The sequence below is a fragment of the Salmo salar genome, unplaced genomic scaffold, assembly GCF_965601325.2.
Source record: "Salmo salar unplaced genomic scaffold, fSalSal1 ptg000587l, whole genome shotgun sequence".
Lineage (NCBI taxonomy): Eukaryota > Metazoa > Chordata > Actinopteri > Salmoniformes > Salmonidae > Salmo > Salmo salar.
The window spans coordinates 624331-633102 of NW_027675427.1; the positions used below are offsets into that span (position 1 = coordinate 624331).

General features: G+C 43.7%; 1 long non-coding RNA gene across 1 annotated transcript; it reads left to right on the plus strand.

Annotated features, from left to right (window-relative positions):
• Positions 1-3980: 3980 nt before the first annotated feature.
• On the plus strand, positions 3981-5047 carry LOC145876412 (uncharacterized). Its single transcript, XR_014391532.1, has 3 exons — positions 3981-4342; positions 4490-4532; positions 4627-5047. It is a non-coding gene; the product is annotated as an uncharacterized LOC145876412 (long non-coding RNA).
• The last annotated feature ends 3725 nt before the right edge of the window (positions 5048-8772 follow it).

Genomic DNA, 8772 nt, shown 5'->3' on the forward strand with positions numbered 1-8772 from the left:
AATAACATCTCCTCAAGAGATTCCATTTAAGTGCAAGCTAACGTTACATACAAAATGAAAGCTACAAAAACAATTAGCTAGCTAGCTAACGTTGGCTAAACATAACTGTCTGGCTAGCTGACTAGGCAGGCTGATGTAAGCCTTCTAAAATATTGTTAAATAGGAATAAATAATTTAAGCTGTTTTTGGATTTAGATTGCTAGCTAACGTTACTTACATTGAGTTGATTAGATTCGAATCTGGCTGTTTTCCTGCCTTTTGTTATAACTATCAAAGTGGAAAGAAGTCTTAATTCAGGTTGGGCGTGAGTTTCTGCTTGAATTTGGTTAAAAGGACAGTGAATTTGTTCAACCTATGAGAACTTGCTACCAAGCTCATGTGTATCAGACACACATTGTGTTTTCTCTTAGAGACTTTTCTGAACTGAAGACATGTGTTACCACATTGTTTAAGCCTATTGGTGATAGTCATATACTCTGTGTAATTCTGTAATGTATAATGTATTTAATGTACAGTACACTGTAATTGTTTGAGTGTCAATTCTTTCATCCAATTAGTTAAATAGAGTAACTGCATTCCTCATTTTACAGAGTAATTATTTGATTGACCAAATGCTTATAATTTAGAAGGTCTATTGGTAGTTGTTATGTACACTATACAGTACACATACTGTAGCATATTATTGGATGCCACCTTGACATCTCTGATCTGCTTGCCTCCATTAATGAATGCTAGAACATTGGTTGCCAGGATTAGCTCTTTGTATCTAGTCTCTTAATAATTGCATAACGGTGCAAGTCATAAATGTTCATTATATTCATACTTAGTCGGTGATGCAATGATTCGCTGTCTTGCTAGATTCACCAGAGGGCCTGTTGCATTTATTTTTACAGAAAACCACGGCAATATAGGTCTACTCTCAGGAAAAAAGGTGCTATCTAGAACCTAAAAGGATTCTTCCGCTGTCCCCATAGAAGAACCCTTTTTGTTTCCATGTTGTGTTGTCATGTGTTGCTGCCTTGCTATGTTATTGTCTTAGGTCTCTCTTTATGTAGTGTTGTGTTGTCTCTCTTTTTGTGAAGTGTGTTTTGTCCTATATTTATATTGTATTTATTTTATTTTTTAAATCCCAGGCCCCCGTCCCCACAGGAGCCTTTTGCCTTTTGGTAGGCTGTCATTGTAAATAACACTTTGTTCTTAACTGACTTGCGTAGTTAAATAAAGGTTAAATAATAAATAATACAAATTAAAATTGGATCGAGGACATCTTGGTAGTTATTTTCATCATCTGAGGCAGACACTTGAAAATCGCAACCCTGGCGTTGCAAACACCATGCTGGCGTTGCAAACACCATGCTCTACCAACTGAGCCACGGGGAAGGACAGTATGTATAACACACCATGCTGGCGTTGTAAACACCATGCTCTACCAACTGAGCCACGGGGAAGGCCAGTATGTATAACACACCATGCTGGCGTTGTAAACACCATGCTCTACCAACTGAGCCACGGGGAAGACCAGTATGTATAACACACCATGCTGGCGTTGTAAACACCATGCTCTACCAACTGAGCCACGGGGAAGACCAGTATGTATAACACACCATGCTGGTGTTGTAAACACCATGCTCTACCAACTGAGCCACGGGGAAGGCCAGTATGTATAACACACCATGCTGGCGTTGTAAACACCATGCTCTACCAACTGAGCCACGGGGAAGGGCCAGTATGTATAACACACCATGCTGGTGTTGTAAACACCATGCTCTACCAACTGAGCCACGGGGAAGGGCCAGTATGTATAACACACCATGCTGGCGTTGTAAACACCATGCTCTACCAACTGAGCCACGGGGAAGGCCAGTATGTATAACACACCATGCTGGCGTTGTAAACACCATGCTCTACCAACTGAGCCACGGGGAAGGCCAGTATGTATAACACACCATGCTGGTGTTGTAAACACCATGCTCTACCAACTGAGCCACGGGGAAGGCCAGTATGTATAACACACCATGCTGGTGTTGTAAACACCATGCTCTACCAACTGAGCCACGGGGAAGGCCAGTATGTATAACACACCATGCTGGCGTTGTAAACACCATGCTCTACCAACTGAGCCATGGGGAAGGCCAGTATGTATAACACACCATGCTGGTGTTGTAAACACCATGCTCTACCAACTGAGCCACGGGGAAGGCCAGTATGTATAACACACCATGCTGGTGTTGTAAACACCATGCTCTACCAACTGAGCCACGGGGAAGGCCAGTATGTATAACACACCATGCTGGCGTTGTAAACACCATGCTCTACCAACTGAGCCACGGGGAAGACCAGTATGTATAACACACCATGCTGGCGTTGCAAACACCATGCTCTACCAACTGAGCCACGGGGAAGGGCCAGTATATATAACACACCATGCTGGTGTTGTAAACACCATGCTCTACCAACTGAGCCATGGGGAAGGCCAGTATGTATAACACACCATGCTGGCGTTGTAAACACCATGCTCTACCAACTGAGCCATGGGGAAGGCGATGTGTTTGTTCAGTTTTTTTTACTTTAGTGAGCGAGTGCGTGCTGTGGGAAAATGTGACACAACTATAATTTGATCAGGAATTGAAATGTTAATTAGATCTTGAGGTAGAGGAAATGTGAATACTGCCTATGTAAGAGAGCTTTTGGGGAAAGAAATTGCATGGCGACAGTCTGGGGTTGAGAGGAGAGTAGGTGTTGTTGGAACAGGAAATAAGCAGCATCCTGTTTATCAGCAGTTAGGGGAATACTGAGGAAATGTGTTTTGTATACTTAGAAAAACAGTGAATGTTGGAAAAGGAACAGTATTTTCTACCCAGATAACTAATATCTGCACACTTAAAATACATCAAATAGAATATAAAAAGTGCACTAGCCAAACAATGAGCCATCTGGAACTCTGTACTGTTGGGGCCTTTGTAGAGATTGTTTGCTTACAGTCCTACTGTGCTCTGAGACTAAGATAAACATCTGGCAGGATGGGAGGGTTCTCTTTCCTTTTCATTCTCACTCTAGGATAGTGGTTCTCATTCTCTTTCATTCTGTTTCATTTTCATTCACTGTCTGTCTGTCTGTCTGTCTGTCTGTCTGTCTGTCTGTCTGTCTGTCTGTCTGTCTGTCTGTCTGTCTGTCTGTCTGTCTGTCTGTCTGTCTGTCTGTCTCTCTCTCTGTCTCTCTCTCTCTCTCTCTCTCTCTCTCTCTCTCTCTCTCTCTCTCTCTCTTCTCTCTCTCTCTCTCTCTCTCTCTCTCTCTCTCTCTCTCTCTCTCTCTCTCTCTCTCTCTCTCACACAATAACATTTATTTTTATTGAACCTTTATTTAACTAGGCAAGTCAGTTAAGAACAAATTCTAATTTACAATAACAACCTACACCAGCCAAACTCGGACGACATGACTGTGACGCCGCAGTAAATGTCTATTACCAGAAAGATAAGGATCTTCTTTCAATAATTACAATATATTATGTTTGTTTTGGATTAACTTCTGAAATAAATCTTTCTTGAACCAAATATTTAGGTGCTACTGATGTGGTGGAACAGAAAGTCAAGTGTTCTTGACAATTTATCAAACTCGAATGGATTTGAAATACATAAAATAGTAAAATATATTTGTAACTGTTTTCTAGGTAACAGCAATTGTCTTTAATTTGGTAAGGTTCAGTACACATTTGGCGTTTTAGACATTTGGACTTCTGAAGAATACAAAAATATGTTTTCATGAGTTCACTCATGTTCCGTAGATTGAGACTTGAGAGAAAGAGATGGGGATCAATTGCTCCAAAGGGAGGAGAGAGGAGAGGGACATTACCAGTTTCTCCAAAAAGAGAAGTTTGTCTTTGGGAATAAAAAAGGAGTACACTGAAGGGAGGAAAGCAGAGGGCAACAGTGGAGAAACGCTCTTTCAACAAAGGTGAGACCAATTTCCCTGAAATGGTTCAAGTCAGTTTTGCCTTGTGTTGTAGTACCAGGTTGAGGACATAGAGGCCAGTGTTACCTCTATCTCTCATTGTCTCTCCTAGTCTTCCTGGCCTACAATCCCCAGTCTCCCCAGCCTACAATCCCCAGCCTACAATCCCCAGTCTCCCCAGCCTACAATCCCCAGTCTCCCCAGCCTACAATCCCCAGTCTCCCCAGTCTACAATCCCCAGTCCCCCCAGACCGACAATCCCCAGTCTTCCCAGCCTACAATCCCCAGTCTTCCCTCACAGCTGAGGGTGGAAGCAGTCTATGTGCCCCAGTGATCAGCAATAAGGAAGTAGGAGGTAACATCAACATCACTCAGAACAACACTCAGAACAACGGTAAAAACATAACTCTTCCACTTTCTTTACATGCTGTGAGGAAAAGGTTTCCTCTGACACATTATTATATTCATACTTTATTCAATCAAGTCACCTTCAGAACTGTAGGAGAATATAATATATTTTCCTATTTTGTTCAATTTCTAGATGACTCCTCCCAGGTTGCACAATGCAGTGCCACGCTAAAAGGGTAAGTTGTCAAACGTTTGACTTTGTGCGCGTGTGATGTGCTGTGGGTGTAAATTAATAGTGTTTTTGGTTAAACCATCTCTCTTTGTCCACAGTGAGTTGCGTGGTGGTCTGTCTCCAGTATCCAGAGAGACCCAGAGCGCATCAAGGAACACACACTACCACCACAATATGAAGAGAAAGACAACACAAAGAAGACACAATACATAATGAATGATAAATACATCTGCTAAATGCATTATTATGATGCATGACATAGCAGCTAATAGGTTATTTTGCATTGCGTATTATGCAGATGAATGCACATATAATGCATTATGAAGAGGGTATTCATAGGAGGTGTTACCATAGGAGGTGTTACCATAAGAGGTGTTACCATAGGAGGTGTTACCATAGGAGTTGTTAACATAGGAGGTGTTACCATAGCCATAGGAGGTGTTACCATAGGAGGTGTTACCATAGCCATAGGAGGTGTGACCATAGGAGGTGTTTCCATAGCCATAGGAGGTGTTACCATATGAGGTGTTACCATAGGAGGTGTTACCATAGCCATAGGAGGTGTTACCATAGGAGGTGTTACCATAGGAGGTGTTACCATAGGAGGTGTTACCATAGGAGGTGTTACCATAGCCATATGAGGTGTTACCATAGGAGGTGTTACCATAACCATAGGAGGTGTTACCATAGGAGGTGTTTCCATAGCCATAGGAGGTGTTACCATATGAGGTGTTACCATAGGAGGTGTTACCATAGCCATAGGAGGTGTTACCACAGGAGGTGTTACCGTAGCAGGTGTTACCATAGGAGGTGTTACCATAGCCATATGAGGTGTTACCATAGCCATATGAGGTGTTACCATAGGAGGTGTTACCATAGCCATAGGAGGTGTTACCATAGGAGGTGTTACCATAGGAGGTGTTACCATATGAGGTGTTACCATAGCCACAGGAGGTGTTACCACAGGAGGTGTTACCATAGGAGGTGTTACCATAGGAGGTGTTACCATAGCCATATGAGGTGTTACCATAGGAGGTGTTACCATAGGAGGTGTTACCATAGGAATTGTTACCATAGGAGGTGTTACCATAGCCATAGGAGGTGTTACCATAGGAGGTGTTACCATAGGAGTTGGTAACATAGGAGGTGTTACCATAGCCATAGGAGCTGTTACCATAGGAGGTGTTACCATAGGATGTGTTACCATAGGAGGTGTTACCATAGCCATAGGAGGTGTTACCATAGGAGGTGTTACCATAGCCATAGGAGGTGTTACCATAGGAGGTGTTTCCATAGCCATATGAGGTGTTACCATGTGAGGTGTTACCATAGGAGGTGTTACCATAGCCATAGGAGGTGTTACCACAGGAGGTGTTACCACAGGAGGTGTTACCATAGGAGGTGTTACCATAGCCATAGGAGGTGTTACCACAGGAGGTGTTACCACAGGAGGTGTTACCATAGGAGGTGTTACAATAGGAGGTGTTACCATAGCCATATGAGGTGTTACCATAGGAGGTGTTACCATAGCCATATGAGGTGTTACCATAGGAGGTGTTACCATAGCCATAGGAGGTGTTACCATAGGTGTTTCCATAGCCATAGGAGGTGTTACCATATGAGGTGTTACCATAGGAGGTGTTACCATAGCCATAGGAGGTGTTACCACAGGAGGTGTTACCATAGGAGGTGTTACCATAGGAGGTGTTACCATAGGAGGTGTTACCATAGCCATAGGAGGTGTTACCATAGGAGGTGTTACCATAGGAGGTGTTACTATAGGAGGTGTTACGATAGGAGAAGTTACCATAGGAGGTGTTTCCATAGCCATAGGAGGTGTTACCATATGAGGTGTTACCATAGGAGGTGTTACCATAGCCATAGGAGGTGTTACCACAGGAGGTGTTACTATAGGAGGTGTTACTATAGGAGGTGTTACTATAGGAGGTGTTACCATAGGAGGTGTTACCATAGGAGGTGTTACCATAGGAGGTATTACCATAGGAGGTGTTACCATAGGAGGTGTTACCATAGCCATAGGAACTGTTACCATAGGAGGTGTTACCATAGCCATAGGAGGTATTACCATAGGAGGTGTTTCCATAGCCATAGGAGGTGTTACCATATGAGGTGTTACCATAGGAGGTGTTACCATAGCCATAGGAGGTGTTACCACAGGAGGTGTTACCACAGGAGGTGTTACCATAGGAGGTGTTACCATAGCCATAGGAGGTGTTACCACAGGAGGTGTTACCACAGGAGGTGTTACCATAGGAGGTGTTACAATAGGAGGTGTTACCATAGCCATATGAGGTGTTACCATAGGAGGTGTTACCATAGCCATATGAGGTGTTACCATAGGAGGTGTTACCATAGCCATAGGAGGTGTTACCATAGGTGTTTCCATAGCCATAGGAGGTGTTACCATATGAGGTGTTACCATAGGAGGTGTTACCGATAGCCATAGGAGGTTGTTACCACAGGGAGGGTGGTTACCATAGGAGGTGTTACCATAGGAGGTGTTACTATAGGAGGTGTTACGATAGGAGAAGTTACCATAGGAGGTGTTTCCATAGCCATAGGAGGTGTTACCATATGAGGTGTTACCATAGGAGGTGTTACCATAGCCATAGGAGGTGTTACCACAGGAGGTGTTACTATAGGAGGTGTTACTATAGGAGGTGTTACTATAGGAGGTGTTACCATAGGAGGTGTTACCATAGGAGGTGTTACCATAGGAGGTATTACCATAGGAGGTGTTACCATAGGAGGTGTTACCATAGCCATAGGAACTGTTACCATAGGAGGTGTTACCATAGCCATAGGAGGTATTACCATAGGAGGTGTTTCCATAGCCATAGGAGGTGTTACCATATGAGGTGTTACCATAGGAGGTGTTACTATAGCCATAGGAGGTGTTACCACAGGAGGTGTTACCATAGGAGGTGTTACCATAGGAGGTGTTACCATAGCCATATGAGGTGTTACCATAGGAGGTGTTACCATAGCCATATGAGGTGTTACCATAGGAGATGTTACCATAGGAGGTGTTACCATAGGAGTTGTTACCATAGGAGGTGTTATCATAGCCGTAGGAGGTGTTACCATAGGAGGTGTTACCATAGGAGGTGTTACCATAGGAGGTGTTACCATAGGAGGTGTTACCATAGCCATAGGAGGTGCTACCATAGAGGTGTTACCATAGGAGGCATTACCATAGGATGTGTTACCATTGGAGGTGTTACCATAGCCATAGGAGGTGTTACCATAGCCATAGGAGGTGTTACCATAGCCATAGGAGGTGTTGCCATAGGTGGTGTTACCATAGGAGGTGTTACCATAGGAGGTGTTGCCATAGCCATAGGAGGTGTTGCCATAGGTGGTGTTATCATAGGAGGTGTTACCATAGGAGGTGTTACCATAGCCAAAGGAGTTGTTACCATAGGAGGTGTTACCATAGGAGGTGTTACCATAGGAGGTGTTACCATAGGAGGTGTTACCATAGGAGGTGTTACCATAGCCATAAGAGGTGTTGCCGTAGGAGGTGTTACCATAGTTGGTGTTACCATAGCCATAGGAGGTGTTACCATAGGAGGTGTTACCATAGGAGGTGTTACCATAGCCATACGAGGTGTTACCATAGGAGGTGTTACCATAGGAGGTGTTACCATAGGAGGTGTTACCATAGGAGGTGTTACCATTGCCATAGGAGGTGTTACCATAGGAGGTGTTACCATAGGAGGTGTTACCATAGGAGGTGTTACCATAGAATGTGTTACCATAGGATGTGTTACCATAGGATGTGTTACCATAGGATGTGTTACCATAGGAGGTGTTACCATAGCCATAGGAGGTATTACCATAGGAGGTGTTTCCATAGCCATAGGAGGTGTTACCATATGAGGTGTTACCATAGGAGGTGTTACTATAGCCATAGGAGGTGTTACCACAGGAGGTGTTACCATAGGAGGTGTTACCATAGGAGGTGTTACCATAGCCATATGAGGTGTTACCATAGGAGGTGTTACCATAGCCATATGAGGTGTTACGATAGGAGATGTTACCATAGGAGGTGTTACCATAGGAGTTGTTACCATAGGAGGTGTTATCATAGCCGTAGGAGGTGTTACCATAGGAGGTGTTACCATAGGAGGTGTTACCATAGGAGGTGTTACCATAGGAGGTGTTACCATAGCCATAGGAGGTGCTACCATAGAGGTGTTACCATAGGAGGCATTACCATA